This window comes from Petaurus breviceps, unplaced genomic scaffold, assembly GCF_028583685.1.
Source record: "Petaurus breviceps papuanus isolate PSGF00001 unplaced genomic scaffold, PetGlider_PUasm1.0 138, whole genome shotgun sequence".
Taxonomy (NCBI): domain Eukaryota; kingdom Metazoa; phylum Chordata; class Mammalia; order Diprotodontia; family Petauridae; genus Petaurus; species Petaurus breviceps.
Genome location: NW_027185694.1, coordinates 19,986,781 through 20,001,986, shown reverse-complemented (window position 1 = coordinate 20,001,986; position 15,206 = coordinate 19,986,781). Strand labels below are relative to the sequence as shown.

The 15,206-nt window shown below is 40.6% G+C and overlaps 1 protein-coding gene and 1 pseudogene across 3 annotated transcripts in view; both read right to left on the bottom strand.

The window, feature by feature from the left end:
• The window catches only part of ZNF200 (zinc finger protein 200), a 28,083-nt gene extending 26,808 nt beyond the window's left edge, over positions 1–1,275 (bottom strand). For 2 of the 3 annotated variants that reach the window (XM_069106920.1, XM_069106912.1), the window contains exon 1: positions 849–1,275. The gene's annotated coding sequence lies outside the window, so the exon portion shown is untranslated. Of the gene's footprint in view, positions 1–740; positions 762–848 lie in introns of those variants that run through there. The other variant, XM_069106922.1, reaches the window with a different exon arrangement.
• Positions 1,276–11,404: 10,129 nt separating this feature from the next.
• LOC138176216 (adenosine 5'-monophosphoramidase HINT2 pseudogene) lies at positions 11,405–12,795 on the bottom strand (annotated as a pseudogene).
• Positions 12,796–15,206: the final 2,411 nt, after the last annotated feature.

Below are 15,206 nucleotides of genomic sequence, written 5' to 3'. Positions count from 1 at the left end.
AATTGTTAAAAAATAAATGGGGTAAGTAAGCTTCACCAGATTGCCATAGGGGTCTTTTTACCTGGTCTAGGAGTTCAAGACCCAGAAAATCATTTAAGTGTGGTCTCTGACAAGTCATTTCTTTGCTTTAGGGATGAGTAATCTCATTCCAAAAAAACCGGAAACGGCTTAATTGTATAATCTCTAAGGTCTCATTGAACTTAATATATCTTCTAATAATAAAGAAAAGGAGGTCTGCAAGTCACGTCTTACAAGAAGACCAGGGCGCTAAAGTATATTAGGGCTCACCTTACTTCGGTTTTTGAGAATCAGTGAGGCATGTGGCTCTGCCTGACTTATGACCTATGAACTCGAGGGGAAATTCCCACACAATATATTATGTCAAAGGTTGGTCCAATGTCTCCTTCCTCTCTAGACCTTCATAGGACGCCTCCAACCCAGCCCTTTTGTCTCCCTCCCCGTCCCAATACTCCCGGGGTCCCGTGGGCTGAGGGGCGTGCGGACCCAGGGGTCTCCGGAGCCGCCTCTGAGGGGCTGCACCTCACAGCGCATGTCAAGACTCGGCTTCGGCTCAGGGCGCAGGCCCGATTCCGGCGGTCCTCCCGGTCTCCCCCCCGGCCCTGCCGATGCCCAAATCGGCCGGGGTTTGCCCAACCCTCGGCCCCTGCGGCCCCAGCCTGGCCCTCCCCACCCTTCCCCACTCAGCCCCGCCCAGCAGCTTCTCCCTCCCCGGGGATCACCTGGCCAGCAGTTTCCTCCACCCTAGCCGGACTCGCGGAGTCTCCAGACTCCGGTCAGAGGAGACCAGCTGGAATGAGGGAGGGGCCGCAGCCCACAAATCCACTCACCTCTAGGGTCGGGGGAATCAGGTATTCCAGAAGAGACCAGGAAATAGAACTAGATGGGAAAAGCCCACCGCTCCTCGCCTGTGATTGGTCCGGTTTCGCGCCCGCGCGGAAGAACCCTCCCCATCTATTGGTTGAGGCAGCTGTCCCTCGGAGATGGCGGCGGTGACGCGTGTTTTCTGGAAGACAGTGAAGGCTTAGTTAGCCGTGGCGTCACTCCCGGTGCCTCGTTTCCACTTCGGATGTCTGGTCTCCCCGCTCGGAGCGGCGCTCGGAGCCAGGAACTCGAGTCACTAAGCGGTGGAGCCGGCAAGGTCGTCAACGCTGGCGAGCTGATCAATAGAGCAAAAGCGCTGTACCATCTACCAGCGACCTTTCGAAGGAGAGCCGGGAGACAACCGGAGTCCCATGAAGGGCTGAAGCCACTGCATGCTGGGAGTTAGAGGCTGCGGACTCTTGTGAAGGCTTCCGGGAAATGGAGTTCCGGCTCCCTCCCCACCCACGCGTGGGCGGTGTGAGGCGGAGACAGAAGAGGAAATGAAATTTAACCTCTGACGTTAATGCTTTGTCCCTTTGGTTCCAGAAAAGCTGGTGTAGGGGGACCTTGTGGTGGTGTTTTCTCCTATGTTAGAAGAGGAAGGGAAGAAGAGAGTAGGCGCAGCCTCTGCGCAGTCTCCGTCATGGATTTTAGTGACCTGGGCAGCAGGCTCTTCCGCAAGAGTTCGGCCCTTCTCACCAGGGACAGCGACCGAGAGTGGGAATGGATCCTTTTAAAACTTCCTTCTGCTGGAGTGACCGTCATCCTGTCTGCGTCCCCTCGCTACAAGCATAGTGCGATAACGACAACTCGCCTTTCTTATACTGTCAGAATATAGGTTTTCCTCTTTTACACGTTTTTCCTTAAATCTCCATTGCAGAAAACCCTCGTGCACTGGTACTTTTTTTCCATAGTGCATTCACTTATTAATGAATGGCTGAATATATACATATATATGTACACACACAATCTGCAAATCTACGCACTTACAGATACACACATACACACACTTTCCTTTTAAGAAGATCCCATTTTAAAAGGAAAATCCTACATTCAGAACAATGTAGGCATATTGGCTTCCTGTGACGCGTGACTTGTAACATATTTTAAAGTACTGGTTGGGCAATGAGAGATTAAACGATTTAGCAGTTAAATTGCTAGCATTTACATAGCTAGCTTCTGCACTCTGCTAACCCCCTCCTAGCTACCGTGATTCACCCAACTAGGATGTGTCAGATAAAAGACTTGTTTCCAAGTCTTTCAGGATTCAAGGCCATTCTCCATGCCACTGTCTCCCGTATAGTCAAACCCTCTCGTTGCAGATGAGGACACTAAGACTCAGGAAAAGTGTGTTTGTGGAGAGAAACGCTCTTAGTTTAATCATGTCAGGGACTAAAACCGCATAGAACTTTTATACATCCCACAGAAATTAATCTGAAATAAGATAAAGTTTAATTTCTTTAGTTTTAGGGCAAAGAAGGCAGGGTGATGAGTGTCCTTTTTTGTTCTGTTTTTAAAACAAAAATCAGTGAATTCAGGGCTTTATAATTTATAGAATTCCTCCAAACCTTGTGAATTAGGTACTACAAGTAGTATTTTCCCTCCTTTTACAAATAAAAAACTAAAGGAGACATTAAATGACATGCTTTCCAACTTCAGGTCAATTAGTCTGTGGTGGATCTTGTATTCAGACATCTCCCAAATTCAATTTCTGTTCTCCTATCAGTACAACATGTCCAATTTCTTTCTAGGCTGCTGCTTCCAGTTTTGCTCCCATTTTGTGGTTTCCCCTACCTTCCGATTACTAGTATATCTCTTCTTACTCCTATCACCTCAATCAGCATTTATTAAGCCCTTAATTATGTGCCCTTGGCTATGCTAGGGACTTAAAATAGAAAGACAAAAGTGAGTATTTACCCTCTAGAAGTTTACAGCCTACTGGGGCTTGGGATGGAAACAACATGCACATGTATCAGTATGTATAAAATAAGTAAAAGGTGATTTTGAGGGAGGCCACTGGCAGATGGAGGGGAAGAGATACAGAAAGGCTTCGTGTAGAACTAAATCTTGAAAGAAGCTAAGGATCCTAAGAAGCAGAGGTGACGAGAAAATGCTTTCTGGGCATGGGGGAAATCCAGGGCAAAAACTTAATGCTGGGAGTTGGATCATCATGTATAAGTACTGAGTGAAAAAGTAAATATTAAATACTGTGTGCCATACACTGTTATCAATGCTGGGGATAGAAACAAAAAAGACAGTTTCTACTCTGAAAAGTTCACCTCTTAATCAAGACAACAAATACGTAAGGAAAGTTTCACCTGTTAGTCAGATGAAAAAGTCTCATGGTCCTTAGGGTATAGTGGTCCAAAGACAAAATTGAGGATATTATATAGGTATTTATATAACAAGAGAGAAAACAAATTCCCACAAATTTTTTGTTGGTGGAATTGAAAATATAAAAATAATAATTGAGTACAATTGTTTGTAATACAGATCTGCTAGTGAAAAAAATTGGGTTCTTTTGAGGTGATGACATTTCCCTTAACGGATTCAAAGGTAGTGTTCCCCATGCAATTGATCAAAATCAATTATTAATGCTGATATGTAATGAGATTTTATATATTTCATCTTTAAAGATGTCTTTTTACATAGGCATTGCCAAATATTTGTAATCATATGCCATGAGCATATGATTTTAATTGAATACATTCTTTTGATACATGCCATCCTAATTGCAAATGACTTTTTTTGCTTTTTTTTGTTTGTTTTTTTGGAGGGCAATTGGGGTTAAGTAACTTGCCCAAGGTCACACGGCTAGTTTGGGTGTGTGTGTGTGTGTGTGTGTGTGTGTGTGTGTGTGTGTGTGTTTAAGTGTCTGAGGCTAGATCAGAACTCATGTCCTCCTGACTTCAGGGCCGGCTCTCTACTCACTGCGCCACCTAGCCACCCCAAATTAATTACTTTCAATTGAAGATTAAGTGGAATTTCCTCAATTGCACAGCTAAATGGATTTTCAGATATAGAAATTTCTCTTCCATTTGCATAGAGATCCAAAAAAAAATTGCTGGAACTATAGTTTGAATATCTGCTGCAAATTAATGGGGAAATGGGGATTTTGCTTCTTGTTTTATCTTTTGACAGAATGAGAAGTGTACACAGCAGTAAATTGACATTATTTATGATTCAAACATTACTTGTCATCAAATTGATTTTACCACAGTAAAGGTTAGACTTCCAGTGCTGTTTTAGCTTATAGTTTTAGGTTGAATTAATTAAAAAATAAAGTCTAGGGGCAGCTAGGTGGCGCAGTGAATACAGTGCTGGCACTGGAGTCAGGAGGACCTGAGTTCAGATATGATTTCAGACACTTGAGGCTTCTAGCTGTGTGACCTGGGGCAAGTCACTTAACCTCAATTGCCTTGCCTTCTCCCCTACAAAAAAACAAAAAAATCCAAAAACACAAGTGTGCAGCAAAAGCTAATTTCCAGAGACATTCATTGTTTAAGAATAGAAATGGAGGGCAGTTCTTCTTTAGAAAAATTTCAATCCTGGCCCTGAGGTAAGAAATACTAACAAAACTTTTTTCCCCTCCTTTCTTGATTTGAAAATTTGGGTAATTAAAAAAAAGTCACAGTACAGCAATACATGTGGTACTCAAAATGCTGACTAGTTTTAACTTCGTCACTATGATTTGTGGTACGGAAGCAACAGTGGGAAGTTATGAGAATACCACATATGTTCTCAGTTATAAGTATTCAGCTTTGCCATTGTGGCAGAAAAACAGTTGTAGACAATACATAAACAAAGGAGCATGACTGTGTTTCAATTTTATTTAAAATTTTAAAAACCATTCTTAGCTCAGAGGCAGTATAAAAACAGGCTGCTGGCTAGATTGGCCCCAATGGCCTTAGTTTGCCTATGTTAAAAGGTAATGGAAAATAATTGGGGTTTATTGAATAGTAAAGTGACAGGTAAGTCCCAAGTTTTAGGAAAATCACTTTGGCAACAATGTGACAAATTGGGATGCTAATTACTGGTGATAAAAATGAAAAATAGAGGCAGACCCTGCCCCCCCTGAACTTACATTCTAGTAGAAGAAGGCAACATTTTTAGGGCAGTAGTCACCAGGGAAAGGAGTAGAAATTCACAGAGATGATAAATTTGATTTATGACTCAGGAAAGTGGCACTTTTCAAAAGTAGTAACACTATTGATTGAATTACTGTAGTCAGAGCAAAAAGTGGAGGGGATGCAAAGAGGAGGGCTATAGCAAGGAGATGATAAAATGGTCTGGGTAGAGATCTGGATACACTGTGAAGGTGAAATGGTCTGGTGTCTAAGGCCAGCAGTGAACATAGTGAGCTAATCCTGTTGAGTCACCAAACAATGGGACTGGACCCTAGAGCAGAACTGTACAGTAGATTAAATTCCCCAGACTCTGGGTAAATGGATTTTGGAGGTCTGAGTTGCAGAGGTTTAGGTCTAGAGGTCCAGATTTGGTGTGTAGTTTGTAGGATGCTGGTTCAGTGGTAGCATACTGGCAGGTGGTAAGATGACCCTAATGGAAAACTGGATGCGATGTAAAGGTGAAGCAACATCTCAGAGTTGTGAATCTTTGGACCCACTGTGACTACAGAGTTGATGTTGCATACATTCCTATTCCATATCCTTTTGCTTTGCCTAATGTCCAACTCTGTTGGACCTCCAGTAGGGAATATTGCTGTGATTTTCTTTACTGTCTAGTAAAGAAACCGAAGATGACTAACCTGAAGCATTTGGAATTTCAAGAATGAAGTAAAGCAACTCTATAGTCAGGCATTCCCCATAAGAACAAGCAGGAATAGGGGAATCTCCCCAATTCTATGTTGAAATGCTACCAGTCTGTGGTTTGCCATGATACAAAATTTGCAAATTCACAAAACTGTTCCCTAAAATACTATGAGATGCAGAGCAATCTTTCAGTGATGATAAAGACATTGAAAAGATGATGATGTTTGCTTCCTGGAGCAGTATAAGATAGTGAAAATTTTATATAACTGGAAGGTAGGCTGGCTTCTTTTAACTCTCAGAAGGAAAAATAAGTTTAAGAAAAAAAAGAGCAGGTTCAGGAAGGACTTTAATGGTTTCAAGCCAAAAATAAAAATAAGTTGGCTAATCTTACACCCCACTGCTACAGGAGACATTGATGACAGACCACAAACAGAGAACCTGAGAGCCAACTCCAGAAGTTCACCATGAGGGGGGTGGCAATGCTAAACTGGCAGGCAAGCATGATAAGTCTCAGTGATTTAGGGTAGGGTTCTAGGGTGGGGAAGAATGGAATATTGAGTTCTGGATGGGAGTCTTTCTGAATTAGGGGAAGGTTAGTGAAGGGGATATATCTGTTAGCTTACTGTTTAAATCTTAAGGAAATAGACCAGACTCAGTCATTATCTCTCTGGTATAATTTATTTTAAATTGCATTTTTTTTAAATTTTATTTTAGACTCAAATGCCACAATACAACTATAGAACAGAGAAAAGAAACAAAAACATATCATAAACTGAAATAATGGAATTTAAGTACAAAGTTAGAAAGAAAAATAAAAGCATGTTGTATGCATAGCAGAACAAAAGAGAGGATTCAAAATATGTAACAATGAATTTTCATTTCAAGAAAGCCTATATGATAAATAATACTCAATTGTGTTGCGAATTCTCCATCTTTTCTTTGCTTCCTTGTGAGTTTTCTCTTGTTCTATGCTTTCTACTTTTTTACTTTGTTCTTTTTTCTTTCCCCCCAAACAGAAGGCCACAATAAAGTTTAGATATGTTTCTCTATAACTATACATATATACATACCCTTCCCCACCCCTCCAGAAAGCTACCATAAAGTTTAAATGTTTCTCTATAGCTATAGATATTTACATACACATATACATACATATATAGACATACGCTTTCCCCAACTTATTCTACTCCTGATCTTTGTTTTTAATGTATGTGCATATCTCTTGTTTCCTATCCTTTCTGCCTCCTCTATTTTACTTCTACTCACTACCTTGCCCTCCTATGACTTGCCTACCCCCTTCCAAGGATCCGTCTCCTATCCTCCCATTCCCATAAATCTAAATGACCTCCTATACCCCTATTTTACCTATTCCCTCACCCTCCCCTCTAAAGATCCCTCCCTTGTCCTCTCCCCCTTCCCTATACCCCTACCAGCTTATTTCTTCTGAATTTATATTCTAAATATATATGTATTATTCCCTCTTAAACCCATTTCCAATTAAAGTAGGTTACCAGAACTACCAGCCCTCCTCCCCCATCTAATTCCTCTGTCAGTACTTCCTCTTGCAACTCATTTGTATAAAATAATTATTCTTTTAAGGTGTCCTAAATGGTTTTGCTTTTTAAATTCATATCATACTCAGGTTTACCCCAATCTTTCATATGAGCTACTGTATCAGCAATGCCATATTCACAATGCCTATGGAAATTACAAATATGCTGATATAATTATCCATCACAAAATACATCATGCTTGCCATATGGGGGAATAAGCTAGAAAATTTATTAAAATACCAAAAGACTGAGTCCCAAAACCAGAAAGTGAAAGCCATCAGAGTAGTTATGACATTGGCACAGGTAGATAAAGTAGAAAGCACCCACATTCTCAAGCCTTTAAAACAGAACAGGCTACCTCAGGCAAAGGTCCTCCTCTCCCCACTCACAGCAACCACCCAGCATCCAGGAAGCGTGCTCCCAGCAGCTCTGGCCCCTGGCAGTCCTCAGCAGGAGTCCTTAGCAGAAATTCTGGCTGACTCAAAAAGGGCTTCGCGCTGCTGCCGCCGCTGCCTCTGCTGCTGCTGCCGCCACTGCCTCTGCTGCTGCTGCCGCCATCACCACCACTGCTAGCCACCACAGGAACTCTAGTTTGGCTTCTGCTTCCTCTTGCTCCGCCCCTTCCTGCTACGTCAGCAAGTTCAATGGGGCATGGAAGATCTTTAAATCCCATAACCCTTACAGCTACCCAATTATTGATAAGAATTTTAGACATACATTTTACATATATAAAAATGTCTCTACTTACATATTCCTTATGATGAGTCTTTGTTATGTGCCTTATATTTCTCTGGGTTTTTGTATGTAGAATCTTCTATTAAGTTCAGGATTTTTTTTTAACAAAGTCTTGAAAATCAGTTTATCAAATGACCATTTTTTTTTTCATTCAGATTACTACCTAGCTTTGCAGGATATGATATTTTTGGCCAGAGTCCCAGTTCTTTTGCTCTTCAATATGTTATGCTCCAAGACCTGTGGTCCTTTAATGTCTCTGCTGCTAGGTTTTGTGTAATTCTAATTGTGACATCATTATATTTATTTTGTTCATCACATTGTTTTACATATGTGACATCATAATGTGTTTTTTTTTTAAGCAATTGGGGTTAAGTAACTTGCTCAAGGTTACATGGCCAGTTATTTCTGGGTGTAGTGCTGAGTGTCTGAGCCCGGGATTTGATCTACAAGTCATCCCAACACTGGAGCCAGTGCTCTTACTAGCTGAGCCACCCGGCTGCCCCTCATCATAATGTTTTAATCTTGATGTTTTTAATATTTTTTTCCTTGAGCTGGGGGTTTCAGAATTTGACTATGATATTCCTATGAGTTTTCTTCATAGGATCTCTTTTAAGTGGTGATTGATGGATTTTTCTATTTTTATTTCTACTTTCCCCCCTTGTTTTAATGCTTCAGGACAATTTTCTTTAATTATTTCTTGTATTATTGTATTAAGATTCTTTTTTTTGATCATAACTTTCAATTAGTTCAATTATTTTCTTGATCTAGTCTTCAAATCTGTTATTTTTCTTATATTTCACTTTTCCTTTTATTTTTTTATTATTCATATTTTATTTAATCATTTCTTGATCTCTCTCTTATAATTTCACTGACTTCATTTTGCCTAATTTTAATTTTCAAGGTGTCATTTTCTTCCTTAAGATTCTGGATCTTCTTTTCTAATTGGTTGACTTTCCCTTCATATCCTTCTAGTTTTTCTTGGATTATTCTTTTTTTTTTTTTAGTTTTTCCTCCATCTCTGTCATTTGATCTTTAAAATCTTTTTAAAAATCTTCTATGAAATCTTTTTGGGCAGGTGACCATTTGACGTTACTCTTTGGGGGTTTCTTTAGTTCAATATCCTCCTTGGAAGATGAACCTCTGTCATCTCTATTCCCATAATAGCTTTCTATGGTTGAATTCTTTCTCCTTTGCCTATGCATTTTTTTGGGTAATAGCCTGATTATTGTAATCACCTATATCCCTAGGGTATGGGAAATGGTGCCTCTTGTCCCAGATCTTCAGTTCTCCCCTCTAGCCTGGAATCAAAGCCAAACCTCCAACCTCCTCTAAGTGCCCACAATCAGGGACTTTCTGCCCTACTGCTTCTGTATTCACTGGGCATGTGCTGGTTCCTTCTCATCCCTGCTGCTCTTTGCAGCACAGTTAGGTCTGGCATTCCTTGTCAGCAGAGGTTCCCTCTATCTTCCCAGGCTCAGACACCCAACTCCCCTCACTATCCCTGGGGTAAAAGTTTTGTTGGCTGGGCTGAGCTGGGCTACTCGTTGTTAAAACGGAACCTATCTTGGAAATGTTTACTCTTCACAGGGACCAAACCTTGTCCTGGGATTTTTCTTTCAATCTTCTCAAATTGTCCTAGGAGGACCCCAGTTATGCCCCTATCCTTATTTATCTCTACCCACACTTTGTTTGCCCTAAGGTGCTATTTTAACTCTCTTGTGAGGGAAAATCTTGAGAGCTTGCAATTTTCTAACCTACTCCACCATCTTCCCAGAATCCTCTCTAAATTGCATAATTTACCTGTAGGTTCCCCAATAAGAGAATGAAAGCTATGATAATGTGGGAACCTAAATGAAAACCTTTGAGACTGCCCTTACTATGGCAAATAATTAGTAGAAACAAACAAATAACAACAACAAAAAAAGCCAGTACCACGTTCCTGGAGGAATTGATACAATAAGAACCACGATCAGAAACCCTGTTAGGAGCATAGTGTATCTCATTACCAATAAATGTAAGCTCCTTGTGGTCAGGGACAGTTTTTTCTGCCTTCTTATACCCAGTGCTGGCAGTGGAGAGTACCAAATACACAAAAATACAGTCAATTAAAGTTTAACAGAAAGGAAATGACTCTTGATGATATAAGAGTCATTCTTCAACCACCTATCTGTGTATAGTCAGACCACTATTAGAACAAAGATCAAAATGATTGCAAAACCAGAAAAAGAAAAAATAAAAATCTGGAGAAGAAAAAGTGTGCAATTAAAATGTCAACCCTCTGACAAAAGGAAAACGAAGGATAGAACAATTATTGTTACTGATTATAACAATCTTGCACAGAAATCTATCCACTGAAAAATCTATAGCCATAATGAGACAAAAGAAACCTAAAAACAGCATTGCCAAGTAGTTAATCTCCTTTTTAAGCAGAACAAGGAGAACCCAGTTTGGAATAGAAACTAATCTGTAAAATTTTGTGCAGGGGGATGGTAGAAGATTATAAGCAGTGTTGCCTAAAAATACCAAGATGCAAAGGAACTAAAAAGCAGTTTAAAAAAGTTAGATGAGACTTCTAGGTCATGTGATAAATAAAATGGAGGACTAGATATTTTCTGTCATCTTCACAATCTTTCAAACCTCTTCAAAATTAAAATAATTTGCAAGAGGAAAATAATTACAGCTGCGTGGCTAGGTGGTGCAGTGAATAGAGCACTGGCCCTGGAGTCAGGAGGAACTGAGTTCAAATTGAGCCTCAAACACTTACTGTGTGACCTTGGGCAAGTCCCTTAACCCCAATTGCCCTGCTTTCTCTCCTCAAAAAAAGAAAGAAAAGAACCCAGACAGCATTTTTTGAGAAATTATCAAAGAAAATTGCATTGATATTCTAAAACCAGAAGGTAAAATAGAAATTTAAAGAATCCATTTATCACTTCCTGAAAGATCTCAAAATGAAAACTCCTAGCAATATTGTAGCCAAATTTCAGAACTCTCAGGTCAAGGAGAAAACAGAACAAGGAGCCAAAAAGAAATAATTCAAACATTAAGGAGCCACAGTCAGAGTAACATAGCAGCTTCTACATTAAAAGACTGAAGGGCTTGGAATATGATATTCCAGAGGGCAAAGGTGCTAGGATTACAACCAAGAACTGTATTCCCAGCAAAACTGTGTATTCAGGGGAAAATGTAGATATTTAATGAAACAGAAGACTTTCAAGCATTCCTGATGAAAAAACTAGAGCTAAATAGAAATTTTAGCTTTCAAGTAAAAGACTCAAAAGAAACATAAAGAGAGCCAGAAAGAAGGTGGAGAGAGCCAGAAAGAAGGTGGAAGAGAGAGATTCTCAGTCAAGGAAAGAGAGAGGTTTTATCTCCCTCCTACTTTTAAAAAATGTTGGGGTGGAGCTAAGATGGCAGAACTGAAGCAGTAACTTTTCTAAGCTCCTCTGTGAATCCCGTCACTAAACATTATTTTTTTGTTTTTGCTTTTTTTCAGGGTTCAACAGGTTTATTAACAATTATAGATTCCTACACCCTCTCGTCCTATTCAGGGTCAGCCTGGTGGCCACTGAAGTTGCCATCCCCCAAGTATGTGCAGATGCAGGTGATACACAGATTGGGCTCCAAGCTTCCCATAGTTGATCACTAACCGGTATTCACCTCCTAGACCCTCAGCTTTTGCTCTTTGTGCAGCCACAAGTAGTAGGTAGCCCAGGAGCTGTTTGTCCTTTTCTTCAGCCTGGCTGATCGGAGGAATAGGCTTTTTGGGAATGACTAGAAGATGCACTGGAGCTTGAGGGGCCACATCTGGAAGAGAATGGTCCTCATAAAGGATGTCAGCAAGACTGCTTTTGTCAATGATCCGGGATAAGATGGTAGGGGCTGCTCCTCCAGGGGCTGCTTGCTGGGCTTTGAACACCTCAATCCTCACCAGGGACCCCTGAAACTCCTCAAACTTGCAGCCACACGGCAGCCCCAGTCACACATTGCGTCATTCGGAAGGGCAGCCCAGGCAATTACAGCCTCCATAGCAGCCTTGGAGCCACAGTCTGTTCTGAGAGCCCCCATCACTAAACTTTAAAAAGTGAATCTGAATGGATTTTGGAGTGTCAGAATCCACTGGGAAACAGCGTGGCAGAATGCAGCCCAGGAAAGTGCCCACGTGGGTCTAGGCAGGGAGAGCGCAGAGCATGTGGGGGCTGCAGCTCTCTTGGAAGAGAGAGCAGACTACAGCAGAGAGAGAAGGAGCCCCAGCCTGTGGAATCACCCACCTCAAGGGCGATTTGCAGCCATCTCACCAGCATCTCACCAAGGGTTGGGAGGATCCATTGGAGCCCAGTAAGAGAGGGCTTGGGGCCCCCAACAGAGACAGCAGCTTCTTCTGGGGCTATCAGCCCCCCGCCTGGAAGTTTAGAAACTGCTTGCCTGACTTTCCAGAGCCTAGGATGACAAAGTGAACTCTGGCTGCTCAATTCCCCCTCCCTGACCTAGAAAACACAGAGATAAGTGTCCTGCCCAGAGTGAAATCCTGAGACAGTGGAAATAGCTTGGGAGTCATTGAGAAGAGGTGTAGCTGAGGCAGCAAGGAGTCTGAAGAGAAGAGGGGGAGGGGTCCCAACAAGCCCTACCTCACCTGACCAGCAAAAGCCTGCTACAGCGGTAGCCCAGGGGCATAGAGGCAGAAATCTGGAGTGGACAGACCACCCCTTCTCCACCGAGTACTCTGTGAGCATCAGCATAACTTAACTGAAACACTGAGAGCCCTTGCCTTGGCCTCAATCTACACACCCAGAGGCTACAACACAAAGCCAAAAACCAGGCACCTAGCTCCCAGCCTAAGAAATTAGGAAATAGGAAGTTACAATGGGAAGGAAGGAGAAGGAGAAGGGGAGACGAGTAAATCTATTAGAGCTTATTATAGCGAGCAAGAACAACCAAATACAGAGGACAACACGGACTCTATCCTCACATCTGAGACCACAGAAGGAAACATGAACTGGTCTCAAACCCCAAAAGCACTCTTGGAGGAGCTCAAGAAAGATTTTGAAGGCCATATTAGGGAGGCAGAAGACAAATTTAAATCTACAGTTACCAAATTGGAAAAAAGTTTCACTGAAGAAAACAAATCCTTAAAAAGTAAAATTAGTGAAGTAATTGGAGAAAATACCTCTCTAAAAGAGGACCTTCAAACCTAAGCAAAGAGAATAATTCACTAAAACATAGAATCAGTCAAATTGAAGCTCAGGTCTCTATGATGCTCCAAGAGTCAATTAAACAAAATATGAAGACTGAAAAATTGAAAGAAAGTATAAAATATCTCACTGGAAAAACAACTGACCTAGAGAACAGATCCAGGAGAGATAATTTAAGAACTATTGGTCTACCAGAAAACACACTATAGTAGAGGGGAAGGAAAGAGGGAGAGGAACATCATTTGAACATTATTCTTACTGGTTCTGGTTCAAAGAGGGATCAACATAATCAGTTAAGTTTAAGATTCTAACGAGAAAAGACACGAAAACTCATTAGAGGGAAAGGAGGGAGGGAGAGGAGCACTGTATGAAATTTACTCTCATTGGTTTGGGGTCAAAAGGGCAATAACCTACTCTGATAAGTATAAAAATCTATTGTGTCCTATAGGCAGTAGGAGGGCAAGGGGGGGATAAAAACGGGGGGACTAGAGGGGAGGGAAATAGTAGTAAGGGGAGAGGGTAGGTAAAAAAGAGGGGGTTACTGGGAGGGAACACTGAGAGAGGTGGTGGTCAAAAGGAAAACCCTCAAGGAGGGGAAGGGAGAAGGAAGAAACAAAACCATAAGCAGGGGAGGGGATAGGATGGAGGGGAAGGGACAGATAGTCATCATTACTGTGAATGTGAATGGGATGAACTCTCCCATAAAACAGAGGTGGACAGCAGAATGGATTAAAAACCATAATCCTACAATATGCTGTCTACAAGAAACACATTTGAAACAAAGGGATACCCACAGGGTACAGGTAAAAGGCTGGAGTAGAATATATTATGCCTCAGCTAAAGTAAAAAAAAGCAGGGGTAGCAATCCTTATCTCAGATAAATCAAAAGCAAAAATAGATCTAATTAAAAGAGACAAGGAAGGAAATTATATCCTGCTAAAAGGCACCATTGAGAATGAAGAAATATCATTACTTAACATATATGCACCAAGTGGTATAGTATCCAAATTCCTAGAGGAGAAGTTAAGGGAATTAGAGGAAGAAATAGATAGCAAAACTATACTAGTGGGGGGCCTTAATCTCCCCCTCTCTGAACTTGATAAATCTAACCTCAAAATAAACAAGAAAGAAGTTAAGGAGGAAAATAGAATTTTAGAGAGGCTACATATGATAGATCTCTGGAGAAAACTGAATGGGGATAAAAAGGAATATACTTTCTTCTCAGTGGTTCATGGCACATACTCAAAATTTTACCATGTTCTAGGGCATAAAAACCTCACAATTCTGTGCAGTAAGGCAGAAATATTAAATGCATCCTTCTCAGATCATGATGCAATAAAAAGTATATGCAATAAAGAGCCATGAAAAGACAGACTAAAAACTAATTGGAAATTAAACAATTTAATTCTAAAGAATGAGTGGGTTAAACAAGAAATTATAGAAACAATCAGTAATTTCATTCAAGAGAATGATAATAATGAGACAACATACCAAAATTTGTGGGATGCATTAAAGGCAGTTCTTAGGGGAAGTTTTATATTCCTGAGTGCAATACATGATTAAATTAGAGAAAAGGGAGGTCAATAAATTGGGCATGCAATTGAAAAACCTAGAAAAAGAACAAATTCAAAACCCCCAATTAAATACTAAATTAGAAATATTGAAAACCAAAGGAGAGATTAATAAAATTGAAATCAAGAAAACTATTGAATTAATAAATAAAACTAAGAGTTGGTTTTATGAAAAAACCAATAAAATTTATAGACCCTTAGCCAATATGATAAAAAAAGAAGAAAACCAAATTATGACTATCAAAAATGAAAAGGGTGAATCTACCTCCAATGAAGAGGAAATCAAAACAATAATTAGGAATTATTTTTCCCAATTGTATGCACATAAATTTGACAATCTTAGGGAAATGGATGAATATTTACAAAAATACAAGTTGCCCAGATTAACTGAAGAGGAAGTAAATTACTTAAATCTCAGAAAAAGAAATTGAACAAGCCATCAGTCAACTCCCTAGGAAAAAATCTCCAGAGCCAGATGGATTTACTAGTGAATTCTATCAAACATTT